Here is a 13,846-nt window from a genome sequence, read left to right as displayed (position 1 = left end):
TGAGTCAACTGGGAGTGCACAAGTACCTGGAAGTGGACAGAACAGGCCCAGCTGACCATAACTGACCAACGGGATCATCCATACTGTATGACTGCAGGAGTGAGCCCACCGTTGTGTTGCACTTGTTGTCTGCAAAGGTGGCCTGGTTTCTTTCTAGCGGGGGGTGGAATGCTGTGTTTGGGAGTTCAGATGACAGCAGTGCTGGTAACACAGGGATGATTTCGTTGTGTCCAACCAATCAAGGACTTTTCAGTTGTTCATGCTGCTCTGCTAACGAGAGGGTGGTGGGCACCCAGGGAGCTGGGAAGGAACACAGCCAGGACAGGTGACCCAACCTGGTGAGAGAGGGTATTCCATGTCAATTACATCATGCTCAGCAGATGATGAGAGGCTTGTGGGAGGAAGAGGCTACCCCTCCAGGACACGTGGATTGGGCACTGTCTAGTTTCAGGACAGCTCTGAGCTGTGAGGTCTGAGCTGTGTGGTTCAGCAAGAAACTGCATTGTGCATCACCAGTTTTGTATATTTTGCTACAAAGTCCTACTGTTGTTTCTCTCTCTCTGCTGTCCCAGTAAACTGTCCTTATCCCAAATCAAGAGGTTTGGGTTGTTTTGGTTTCCTTTTCCCTCCCTTTCCCCTTCCTCAATTTATAACACATCCTCTTAGAGAGGGAACAGCTACGTGGTGCTTGGCCAGAGTGAAACCACAGAACAGCAAATCTGCAGCTTTGAAGGTCAGAGGCTCTTTAGACTGGGGAATGGAGGCTGAGGGAAAGCCCACTTAGTGATATGTGAAAAGAACATAAGAAAGTCCATGTGAAACTGTGACTTTGAAGGTCAGAGTGGACATGAAGATAAAAAAAATGTCATTCTGGGGGCAGTGCTGTGGTGCTAAAAGTCACTCAGAGGAAGTGCGGATGAGCTGGTGGCTTTGTGTTTCCAAGATCAGTTGGTGAGGAGGGAGAGAAAGCAGTACATGCAGGGACATCAGGGAGTGAAATCAAAGTGGGGAACGGGGTGTGGTTGCCTGCAGTTTGTAGAGAAACTAGAAAAAACTTGGGGCATTGTGGGATGGGCTGTGGTGCAGATGGCCAAGGGGGCCAGCCAGACTGAAAGGGCCTGATAGCAACGAGGTCTTTACCCCATGGCTATGGCTGATGGCCCTGCCACAGAGGCCTCAGAGGACACACGTTGTCCTCATGGCCATGTAGCATCATTGCCTCCTTGCACCCGCCCCAGGGAAGGCCACCACGTGTCATACCCCTCTCCTTCCCTTGGCCTCACACTCTCCACATCCCAAAGAACAGCCCTGAGACACAGGTGAGGGTCAGGATCTCCCTGCCCAGGGGATGGGGGTCAGTGATCGGCATTTCTGTTTCATCGGACCAAGCCAGGGTGTCCTCAGCATCAGAGCTGCCTGTGCTTTGCCTGTGTTTGTCTATAGTTGTCTATTCTAATGAGCCCATGGAGAGGTTCTGCCAGCAATGGCTCCCAGTGGAGCCTCTTAATGCTTCAAGGCGCTTTGGGCATTACTCCTGACTTTAACTTCTGGAGACATTCCTTCATTCTCCTCTTGGTATCTGAGGTCTGTGGACTCAGAAGAAAAGACACCATGGGGCTCATTAACATCCAGAAAGCCCTTACAAGCATGGCTCTTTAAGTAACATTCATTATAAAACTCAAGACTTCTACAGCTACTTGAATTTTAGATAGGTCCTTAGTGATTCTTTAGATTTCAAAGGAATTTCTCAATGGAGGACCTTTTTTCAGCCTGTCCAAGTCACCCTGCAGAGCCTTCCTGCCTTCCAGCAGATCAACACTCACAGACTTTGATGTCATCTGCAAATTTACTGAGGGTCCAATTGATCCCCTCAGCCAGATCATTAATGAAGATACTAAAGAGAACTGGCCCCAGCACTGACCCCTGGGGAACACCACGTGTGACCTGCTGCCAACTGGATTTAATTCCCTTCACCACAACTGTTTGGGTCTGGCTGTACAGCCAGTTTCTAACCCAGCACATCTAATCCATGGGCAGCTAGTTTTTCCAGCAGGATGCTGTGGGAGACAGTAATGAAGGTGTCACTGAAGTCCAGGTAGACCACATCCACAGCCTTCCCCACATCCAAAGAGCGGGTCACCTTGTCACAGAAAAACATCAGTTTGGACAAGCACCATCTGCCTTTCCTAAACCCATGCTGACTGGGCCTGATCACCTGTGTGCCCTGCATGTGTTGCATGACGTCACTCAAGATGATTTGTTCCATCACCTTCCCCAGCACCGAGGTCAGCCTGACAGGCATTTTGTTCCCTGGGAACCTCCTACTGTCCCTTCTTGTAGATGGGTGTCCCATGTGCAGCTTCCAGTCAGGCGGAACCAGCCTGGTCAGCCAGGAATGCTGGTAAATAAGGGAATGTGGCTTGGTGAGCACTTCTGCCAGCTCCCTCAGTACCCCCAGGTGTATCCTATCCAGACCCATTGACTTGTACAGATCTAAGTGGTTGAGCAGGTCACTTACCAATTCCCCTGGGATTATGGGAGCTTCAGTCCCATTCACATCTCCATTTTCCCACACAGGGGTCTGGTTATCAGGACACAACTGGTCTTACTGCTAAAGACTGAGGCAAAAAAGGCACTAAGTTCCTCAGCCTTTTCTTCACCCTCTATTACATTGGTCCCTCTGGGTCGAATAAATGTTGGAGATTCTCCCTGTCCCTCCTTTTGTCATTAATATATTTATATAATTATTATTAATTATCAATAGCATGAAACATTAATATTACTCTTAATATTACTTAATATTTAAAGATAATTATTTATACCAGTAACATTGTTTTTAATGTATTTATAGAATTATTAAGAAAAGGAGGGACAGGGAGAACCCAAAACCTTTACTGTAGGTCAGAAAAAAAAATTTGCAAGGGCTGAAAATATTTTCCTAGCCAGAAACCCTCCTAGGTAGCCCACTAGCAGCTACAGTAACCTTGGGGGTCAGGGCTTTTCTAACCACTGGAATGGTCTGAATGGTGTCATTTTGTGGCTCTACTATGTTATAAATGGCAGTGACAAATTTGTAAATTTCCAAACACAACTTATTTAAGCAAGATGCGAGCAGGCAAAACAGCGCTGGGTGACCGGAGGAGACCCTTGCTCTTGCAAACAGCACGTGCCTCACCCCTCTGGAGTCCCCTTTTTATAGTCCCGTAGTTCCGGGTACACGTGGCATATCCTGGTGTTTTTCTGTGGCCGTGTAGGCTGGTAGTGGGGGTCGTCCTGGTCCCTCGTAGTCCTCCTCTACGTTGTGTTCAGTGTCTTATTTGGTTAACTCATTTAATCCTATCAGGATGTTGCTAATGATAAAACAATGGTTCACCTTTGACCTGGTTACCTCTTTGCAGTCATAGTCTGCCACAGGCACCAACTCAGCAAGGCCTGAAGTTCTTTCAGGGTGTTGCTAGTGATGAAACAATGGTTCCCCTTTGCCCTAGTTACCTATTTACAGTCATAGAAGGTTTGAGAACAATTCCTATTTAGTCTACTTATCACAGTTACCTGTGGAGGGGAGGGGTCCTACCTTTCCGTACAGCGCGACATCTTCCGACCGCAAAGCCCTATCTACCGACACCCCTGCATCCCATACTTAAGACATCTACAAACATTGATTAGGTCCCCCCTCAGTCTTCTCCAGGCTGAACAGCCCCAGCTCACTCAGCCTCTCGTCACAGGGGAGATGGTCCAGGCCCTTAATCACCTTTGTAGCCCTTCTCTGGACTCTCTCCAGAAGGTCCCTGTCTTTTTTATACCAAGGAGCCCAGAACTGGACACAATACTCCAGGTGGGGACTGACCAGGGCAGAGTAGAGGGGGAGGATCACCTCCTGTGACCTGCTGGCCACACTCCTCCTGATACACCCCTGGATCCCATTGGCTCTTTTAGCCACCAGGGCACACTGCTGGCTCATGGCCAACCTGTCATCTACCAGGACCCCCAGGTCCTTCTCCATAGAGCTCTTCTCCAGTAGGTCATTTCCCCCAGCCTGTACTGAAACGAACGGTTGTTCCTTCCCAGGTGCCAGACTCTACACTTGCTTTTGTTGAACTTCATCTGGTTTCTCCCTGCCCAGCTCTCCAGCCTGTCCAGGTCTCTCTGGATGGCAGCGCAGTGTTCCTGTGTGTCAGCCATTCCTCCCAGCTTTGTATCATCAACGTACTTGCTGAGGGTGGATGCTGTTCCCTCATCAAGGTCATCAATGAAGATATTAAACAGGACTGGACCCAACACCAAACCCTGGGGAACACCGCTAATCACAGGTCTCCAGTCAGATTCTGCTCCACTGATCAGCACCCTCTGGGCTCGGTCCGACAGCCAGTTCTCAACCCACCTCACTGTCCACTCATCTATCCCATGCTCTCTCAGCTTTGCTATCTGGATGTCATGGGAGACAGTATTGAAGGCCTTGCTGAAGTCAAGGTAGATGACATCCACTTCTCTCCCTCCATCTACCCAGCCTGTCATGAGATCATAGAAGGCTATGAGATTGGTCAAGCACGATTTCCCCTTGGTGAATCCATGCTGACTGTTCCTCATGACCTTCTTCTCTTCCAATTGCTTGGAGATGGCATCCAGAACAAGCTGTTCCATCACCTTGCCGGGGACAGAGGTGAGGCTGACTGGCCTATAGTTGCCTGGATCCTCCTTCTTGCACTTTTTAAAGACTGGAGTGACATTGGCTATCCTCCAGTCTTCAGGCACTTCTCCTGTCCTCCAAGACCTGTTGAAGATGATAGAGAGCGGCTCAGCAATCACCTCCGCCAGCTCCCTCAGCACACGTGGATGCATCCCATCAAGGCCCATGGATTTGTGTGCATTAATCCCTTTGAGCCGCTCCTGGACCTCCCCTGCCACAACTAGAGGGAAGCTCTTCATTTCCCAAACACTCCTGCTTTCATCCAGGATCTGTGGGTCCTAAGGGGCCTTTGAAGTGAAGACCAAAGCAAAGGCGGCATTCAGTATCTCCACCTTCTCATCATCCCCCTTTACCAGGACACCCGCCTTGTTCAGCAAGGGACCCACATTATCCCTGGACATCCTCTTACTATTCACATATCTGAAAAAAATCTTTTTATTATCCTTTATGTCCCTTGCTTGCTTCTTTTCCATGTGGCCTTTCATCTCCTAGTCGCATCCCTAGAGGCCCTAACAACATCCCTATATTCTTCCCAGGTGCTCAGACCCTGTTTCAACAGTTCATAAACCTTCTGCTTCCCTTTGAGTTTACTCATTAGCTCCCTGCTCATCCACACATGTCTTCTGCCTCTCTTTGCTGATTTCTTACTCAAAGGGATGCACCGGTCCTGTGCTTGGAAGAAGAGTTGTTTAAATGCTACCCAGCTCTCTCAGGCTCCTTTACCTTCTAACAGTGTAGCCTACGGGACAGCTCCTAATAGGTTGTGGAGGAGAACAAAGTTAGCTCTTCCAAAATTCAGGGTAGCTATCCTGCTTTTTGGCTTGATTCTTCCACACTGGATCTTAAATTTGACCATTTTGTGGTCGCTTTGTCCTAACCTGCCCCTGACCTTCACTTCCCTAATGAGCCTGTCCTTGGCATTTTCCTCTACTGCATTACTGCTAGTCTCATGACATTGACACAGGATGGGTTTAAGGAGGCAATGATGCTCCATGGCCATGAAGACGATGTGTCTCCTCTGAGGCCTTTGTGCAGGGACATTAGCCACAGCCAAGGGGCAAAGACCTCATTTCTATCGAGGCCTTTTAGCCTGGCTGGCACCCTTGGCCATCTGCACCACAGGCCATCCCACACTGTCCCACAACTGGGCCTGTTTCGCTGGTGGTTGCAGGCACCCAATGCCCTTCCTCAACTTGTTCTCACCCCATGATGTCCCTGCCTGTACTGCTGTCTCTCCCTCCTCACCAGCTGTTCCCAGAAAAACAAAGCCACCAGCTCATACACACTTCCACCAAGTAACTCCAAGCACCACAGCACTACCCTCAAAATGGCATTTCTTCATGCTCATAACCCATCTGCACCTCTATTTTTAATTGCCATTCATTTGAAAAGGAAATTTCAATCTCTCTGGAGCTACCCCTATACTCTTCTCAGACTCCCCTTCCCCAGGCTAAAGAAGCCCGGATCTCACAGCCTCTCCACACAAGACCCCTAACTGTATCTTGGCAGAATTTCTCTCAACCTTGTGACAGTTCCTCCACACTCGTCCTGACCACCACCCCCCTCCCCGCCCCCGACACACACACAGCTCCTGGACTCTCTGCTGGTGTCCACCAGTGCTGAGTCAAACTGATAGTAAGTGCCTTTGCCTGGGTAGCCATACTGCTCCCAGTGCTGCCCAATGTGCTCATGCCCAGGTTCCTGTGTAGCAGCTCCGGCTGCTATGGCATCCCTCAGAATGCCCAAAGCCTCCCCCTTGACACTGCTGCTCCACCAGTCATGTCTGAATTCCCTTGATGTGCGGGTGTTGAGGTTTAACCCTGCTCACTGATGATGTCATCATGCATGGGAGATTCTTCTGGGCAGCTGGCGTCAGCTGCCCTGGCAGTCCTCCCTCACAACAACCAGTGCTCCCTGAGCTTACTTTCTGGTGGAGCAGCATGTGAATCAGGAAGGGCCTTGATGCTGTGCAAGCACTGGGCAGCAATGAATAAATTATCATGTGTCACCAATGCTGGATTGGTCACAAAATAGGACAATGTGTTGGTTCTACCCCCTGTTGTGGTTATCCCCTGATGCAGAACATCACAAGATCAGAAGGAGCAGGTCAGCTCTGGTTGGAATAGTTCTTTAGGTTTCTCTTTGTAAAACCACGGAGGGTTTTGCCCGGGTCTGCTGGAATTGAAGCTCCGATGTGTCAGTGGTTAATGTGTGCATGTAGAAGCCTCAGGTGACTTGTGGTGCCTCAGCAAGAGGCATTAAAGGACATGATAGAAAATAAGTAAAAAGAGGAGAGAGTAATTTAAATGTTTCTGGTGGTTCAGCCCCAAACAGTGGCTGAGCACCACACACCACTGGCTCATTCCCAGAGGAGAAAGAGACAGAGCCTCTGTTGGTTGGGATAAGGAGAGTTTACTGAAAAAAGCACCATGAAACTAGAACAATAAACAGCCTATGACACTCATACCTGGAGGATATATAATCCTCATACCTGAGGATTACAGAGTGCTGCAGGACAGGAGAACCAACCCAACACCCCAGCTGCACTCAGACTGCCCTGGAGGCACCCAGGAGTGGTGCCCAAACCAGCTCCTTTATGGAGAAGTGATGTCAGGTGGTGTGGAAAACAGCCAGGGCTAACTCAACCTCCCCAGCAGTCAGCACAGGTGAGGTAACTGTGGCCTGACCAGAACCAGGACAATATCCATACCTTTTTGCTCACTATCTACATCATGGCCAGATGGGTTTGCCTCTGCACTCCCAGTTGCTTTGTTTCCATTGCTGCAACCACTCCCACAGGGCATTGGCCACCATCCAGGAGTGAGTATAGGGGTAGAATTTTGGCCACTTTTCTCATCTGGCAATGTTTAAAGCCAGCTGGATGGCTTTTACCTCTGCAAACTTGCCCTCTAATCTTGTTCATCATATTAGCTGTTTACTTCTTGCAAAAAAAGGCTGAGCAGTCCCTTCAAGAGGATCAAAGGCACAAGGACAGTCTGGTGGGCTGTCTACTGGAAACTGGTGCAGCATTCTTCCTGGAGAAATCTCTTTTTGTAACTGTTTTTCATTGCAGCTTGTTCACTCAGGATTGGAGGTGGGTTTCCCACCTCACCTCCTCATGTCTTCACCATGGTCATGCAGAGAGAACCACAGGATGCCTCTTGGTGTGTACTTTTTTCTGGAACAGGGGAAGGCCTGCTTTGGATAGTTCTGAGTTGCCAGACCTCTCAAGACAACTTATCCACAGCTGAGACAAGGGAGGAACAAAGACAGTCTTCAAATAGACAGAGTTGGCCAGACACCTCAGCCACTGTCGGTGCTTCTTCCTTTCCCCAATCTATTACTGCCAGTGAGTTGACATATGATGCTGGTGCACTCCACACAGACTTACACCACATGGGTGAGGAACATTGGACATCATCAGGATTGATGGGTAGCTGCAGATCATCAGGATCATAGTAATTCATCTCTCACATGGCTAATCCCCTCAAATACTGCAAACTCTGCTCCATGGTCATGCACTTGCCAGGCCAACACATGACATCTTCACTGAACGGGTACCTTTCCCCCACACTTGACAGAAGGGGCCTCCACAGGCTGAGGGCTTGAGACTTCTTTCCAATCACCTTGTCAATGACTCCTTCTCTGAACAGGGATCCCAGCTGCTTGGCCTCCCTGCCTTCAAATTCCAGGCTGTGTGCCCCATTGTCTCAGCATCGGAGTAGCCAGGTGATGATGTGCTCCCCTGGAAGGCAGCTGAAATCTTTTCTCATTTCTTCCAGCTCACTCATGTACAAGGATCAGGTTATAATGCTCACTCCTGGAGGAGAAACAGACAGACTCTCTGTGGACTGGGAGGAGGAGAGTTTACTGACAAAATCACGGTGAAAAAATGATAACAGCGCATTGCAAACTACACTCACATTCAGTGATAACAGAGAGTACTTTATTGACCAAAGGATCACAAGGTACTGCACAATGCAAGGACCAACCAAACGCCACAGCCACACTCAGACTGCCATTAAGAAACCCAGAAGTGCCGCTCCCCAACCAGCCCCTTTTATGGGGGAGTGATGTGAGGTGGTGTGGTAAAACAGCCTGGGCACACTCAGCTCAGCTGTACTCAAGTCACCACTGCTGGCTAATTGGGGAGGTGAACTCTTGCCTGTCCAGAAGTAGGACAGCTGTGCATTTCATCTCCCCTGTCTGTCACATATTTCTACATTTCCAAAGTCAATTGTCCATGTCTGAAATTATTGTTCCAACAGTGGATCTGCACAGCAGTGCTTCTGGTTGCTCTACAGATTTCCCTTCACCTTCCCCTTGGACCATTCAGACACCTCTCAACCATCCAGCTGCTGCTCTGAGTTTCAGGGAGTTAAACCCTTGCCTTTCTGGCAGTTGTATGACTCATTTAGTCTTTAGCCAGCTCTTGAGTTGTGGTGATTTCACAGCCTCCTTCCTCACTAGAACATTTCTCACAGGGTTAAGCTTTGTAGCAGGTGAACCTCACTAGTGGCAGATTGCACTTGGCACAGAGTGAGGAGTGTTTGATTTAATGGTGAATCTTGTCAGGTTTCTTTTGTTGTTGGGAAAATAACTCCCTGTGTGCTGCCTGTGTGCAGCCAGTTCTCTAAGGAAAGCAAGGGAGCTGGTGCAGAGGGGCTGTAATGCCCCACTGTGGAGTGCAGCAGAGAGACGTGATGTAAGGACAAGGGATGCAAGTCCCAGTTGGCTGGTGAGAGTCATGGTGGGCTTGTGGAGATGTGCAGCAAGGTTGTCCCCACTGCCTCAACGGACCCTTTTTCAGACCAATCCAGACGTCCTTAGGAGGCACCCAGGATCAATCTCAGTCAGAGGATATCATCTCTGCTCTGAAGTGAAAAAAATAACCTACAACCTTAAAAATAAATCAGTTTTACTCTGAGCTCCCTTTGAAACAGCTTCAATGATCTGTACATCTCTTGAAGACGTGAAGATAATTACATGAATAGACATAGCTCGTTAGGGCTTGCTTTGTATTTTTAATGAGCCCTGGGATGCATTTGGTGCTGAGTCCTTGAAGCTCAGGTACTGAGAGGAGTTTGCACAAAAAACTCCATGTCAAAAGTAGAAGCCAAAGTACCCTGAAGTATTAATGAGTCCCGCTGAGAGCCATTGCTGGCTGAGGCTCCCCAGGGACTCGTTAGAACAGGTAATTGGAGGCCATGTTGTCTGGTAGGCAAAGGCAATGTACAAGCAGCTGAAATTCTGAGCAAGCCCTGAGTTGGTTTGATGAAGAAGAAAGGCCAAGCCCTGACCCCCAGCCCCAGGAAAGACAGGTCCTGTCCCTCAGGCATTGCTCATTCTCTTCCTGGTGCATCGCGGGATTTGTATTGCTGAGGGAAGAACAACAGGATGAGAGTTTCTCCTCATTGTTGGTCCCAAGCCCAGCTAGAAATTCATCTGTCCTCCATCTAAATAAAAGAAAGACCAGGGAGACCCTCCATCCCCTATCAGATTCAGGAGGAAATATTGTTGAAAGATGAGGACAAGGTTAAGGTGCTGAATGAAACCTTTGCCAGTGTCTGTAGTAATAGGAGCAGTTGTACAGAGAGAATCCAATTCCCTGAGCTAGGAGACAGGGACAGGGAGCAGAATTAGCCCATCTCAGTCCAGGAGGAGATGATCCTGCTGCACCACCGAGATGTGCACAGATCTGTGGGGCTGAATGGGATGCAGCCAAGGGTGCTGAAAAAGCTGGCAAGGGGGGGGTTCACCAAGCCACTTTCCATCAGACCTGGCTGACTAGATTAGTCAATGTAACCCCCTATATAAGAAGGGACAGAAGGATGATCAGGGACATTACAGGCCTGAAAATTTGACTTCAGTCCCAGAGAAGCTGATGGAGCAGATCATCCTGAGCAGCATTATCCAGTTCATGAAAAACCCCCAGGTGATTGGGCCCAGGCAGCTTGGGTTCATAAGGGCAGGTCCTGTTTGACCAACTGGATCTCCCTCCACGTCAGGGTGACCTGCTTCTTGGACAAGGGAAGGGCTCTGGGTGTTGTCTACCTTGACTTTAGCAAGGCCTTGGACACAGAGTCCCACCACCTTTCCCTAGAGAAGCTCACTGCTTGTGGCTTAAAAACTGTGGGGCTTCAGCCCCAAACAATGGCTGAGCATCACATGCTGCTTGCTCACTCGCAGAGGAGAAACGGACAGAGCCTCTGCGGGCTGGGATAAGGACAGTTTACTGACAAAAGCACCATAAAAGGGGAACAAAAACAGCCCATATTGCACTCACACCCAGGTATAGCACAGAGAGTACCTTACAAACACAACAATAACAGAGTGCTGCACCGTGTCATGACCATCCCTCCCCATACAGCCCCTTTGACAGACAAATTAGGTCAGTGTCCTGATTTCGGTTGGGATGGAGTTAATTTCTTTTCTAATAGTGGATGGAATGCTGTGTTTGGAGTTGGGATTGGAGCAGTGCTGATAACACCCTGATGTTTCTGGTTGTTGCCAAGCAATCAAGGACTTTTCAGATGTTCCTATTTCCCTACTAAGGAGAAGGAAGGGGACACAGCCAGGACAGGTGACCTGACCTGGCCAAAGGCTGTATTCCATGCCAATAACACCATGTTCAGCACAAAAAGGGGGCTGGTGGGAAGAGGAGAAGGCAGCTCCAGGACGTGCAGTTTTGGGGACGGTCCCGTTTTCAGGACAGCTCTGGTCAGCACGCCTGAGTTGTGTGGTCCAATGACAAACCGCATTGTGTATCACCAGTTACATATATATTTCTACAAAGTCCTGTTATCTTTGAAGATTCTTATATTAAAGTTGTATTAATTTTCTCTTAGCTACATCTCCATCAATCTATTCAGGATGATTAAATTTCATTGAATCATCAGGGCCAGCAATACAATGAAGAAGATGAGCAGTTTGTTGCTGCTTAGAAACATCCAGTCATCAGTTTCCACATGGCATCCTTGAGCTCCTGGTTCCTCATGCTGTAGATGAGGGGGTTCACTGCTTGCGGAACCACCATGTAAAGAATTACCTCTATCAGGTTAAGTGGTGTGTGGAGACTGGACAGAGGCCAATGACTCCAAGTTTGAGCATAGGAAGTTCCAAATCAAAATGCAGAAGAAATTTTCAAAGTAAAGATGATACAGCCCTGGGACAGTCTGCTGAGAGGGTAGTAGAGTCTCCTTCTCCGGAGATATTCAAGACCCATCTGGATGCCGACCTGTGCGACCTGTCCAAGGGATCCTGCTTTTGAAGGGGGGCTTGGAATTGATGATCTCTGGAGGCCCCTTCCAACCCCAGCAATTTTGTGAATCTGTGAATCTGTAAATAGGGAGGAGATTGAGAAGGGCTTCAGGTAGGCAAACATGTCAGTGCTGACAAAGAAGGAGTCTACTCCCATGTAAGGAAGGCATGTGGAAAAGGCTTTGTGCCGTCCCTACTCCGAGGGGATCCTCAGAACAGCCCTGAACATCTGCACATAGGACACCGCAATGAACACAAAACACCCCACAACTAAACAGACACTGACCAGAATGACCACTATTTCCCTGAGGTAGGCAGCTGAGCAGGATAGCGTGAGGATCTGGGGGATTTCACAGAAGAACTGGTCAGCAGCATTGCCCTGGCAGCGGGGGAGTGAAAATATATTTGCTGTGACAATACATTTAATAAGAAATTAACAATTATCTGCTGCTTTTTGCTGCCAGAGAAAAGAGCGAGAAAGTGCAAGGAACTTTGCAGACAAGGTCGGTGAAGTAGGGGGAGAAGGTCCTCCAAACCTCATTGCAGAGATTCCCGTGCAACACATGTAGAAGACCATGGTGAATGAGGCTGTTCCCCCTCAGCCCATGCTGGATGATGTGGAACAGTGATGCTTTGTGCAGCCTGTAGACGTCACTGTGCTCAGGCAGGTGCAGACACCTGAAGGAGGCTGTGACCTCATAGGAAGCCTGTGCTGGAGCAGGTTTGCTGGCAGGACTGTGGAGGACCCACGCTGGGGCAGTCTGTTGCTGAAGGATGGCACCCCATTAAAGTGACCCACCCTGAAGGAGCTGGTGCTGATCTGAAGCTATGTGAGAAGAACTCATGTTGGAGGGAGTCATAGAAGAATGTCTCCTGTGGGTGGGACCCAATGCTGGAGCAAGGAGAGCCTGTGAGGAGTCTTTCCCATGATGAGGAAAAAGCAGCTGAGACAATGTGTGATGAACTGACCCCAACCCCCAATCCCTATCCCCCTGTGCCACTCAATCAGAGGAAGGAGAGAACTGGATGGGTTTATTGTTGTGTCAAGTTTATTCTACCAGCTTCCACCTTTGAAACCATTAGATGTAGAGAAATACCTCCCAAGCAAAATGTGTGTGGGCTGAAAAAGGCTTTGGGCACCTGCTCAGGGTGTGGATTAGAAGAACCAGTAACCTTGGGGTTCAAGGCTTTCATACTGAATGGAAGGGTCCTAACACTGCCTGACACCATTTTGCAGCTCTGTCAGCATCAAGTTTCACAAACGCTCAATACGCAGCAACAGCACCCAAACAACATCTGTGAGGGATGAAGGATCTTACTGGCCTGAAAACTCCCTCACTAGGAGCACCAGTGACCTTGGGGCTTAGGGCTTTCCTAGCCAAGGGAATGGTTGTAACAGTGCCTGACATCATCTTCAAACTCTACCAGCACTTGACCTTTTGTTACATCTTCTCTTCCCTGTGCAGCTGAGAAGGGGGAGAGATAGAGCAGCTTTGGTGAGCACCACACATTCAACAAGGTATGGAAGAGGAACAAATCCATGGGCATGTGGAGTCAATGGTCGTAGGCTGCAGTAATGATCATGACACTCTTGCCCAGGAGAGCAGCCAGGTAGGTGCCCAGGAAGAGCCAGAAGTGCCGGAGCTGCTGCTCCCGTGTGTCTGCAAAGGGCAGGAGGAGGAATTGGCTGATGGAGCTGCTGTTGGACATCTGCTGACTCTGGGTATGGAAAGGTGTTTTCCAAAGTAAAAGACAGGAGGGAAAAGAGATTTATAACAAGGAAAAATACAATATTCATCTGTCTCACAAACTCCCAGGTGTGCAATAGGAGCAGAAGCCTCCCCCATGGGCTCCCAAAGAGTCAGTCCTGGTCTTCAGTTATGGGTACAGGTGAATGGG

The sequence above is a fragment of the Gallinula chloropus genome (assembly GCF_964237585.1).
Source record: "Gallinula chloropus genome assembly, chromosome: 19".
NCBI lineage: Eukaryota > Metazoa > Chordata > Aves > Gruiformes > Rallidae > Gallinula > Gallinula chloropus.
The sequence above is the reverse complement of the archived record's forward strand: the minus strand, read 5'-3'. Positions refer to the sequence as shown.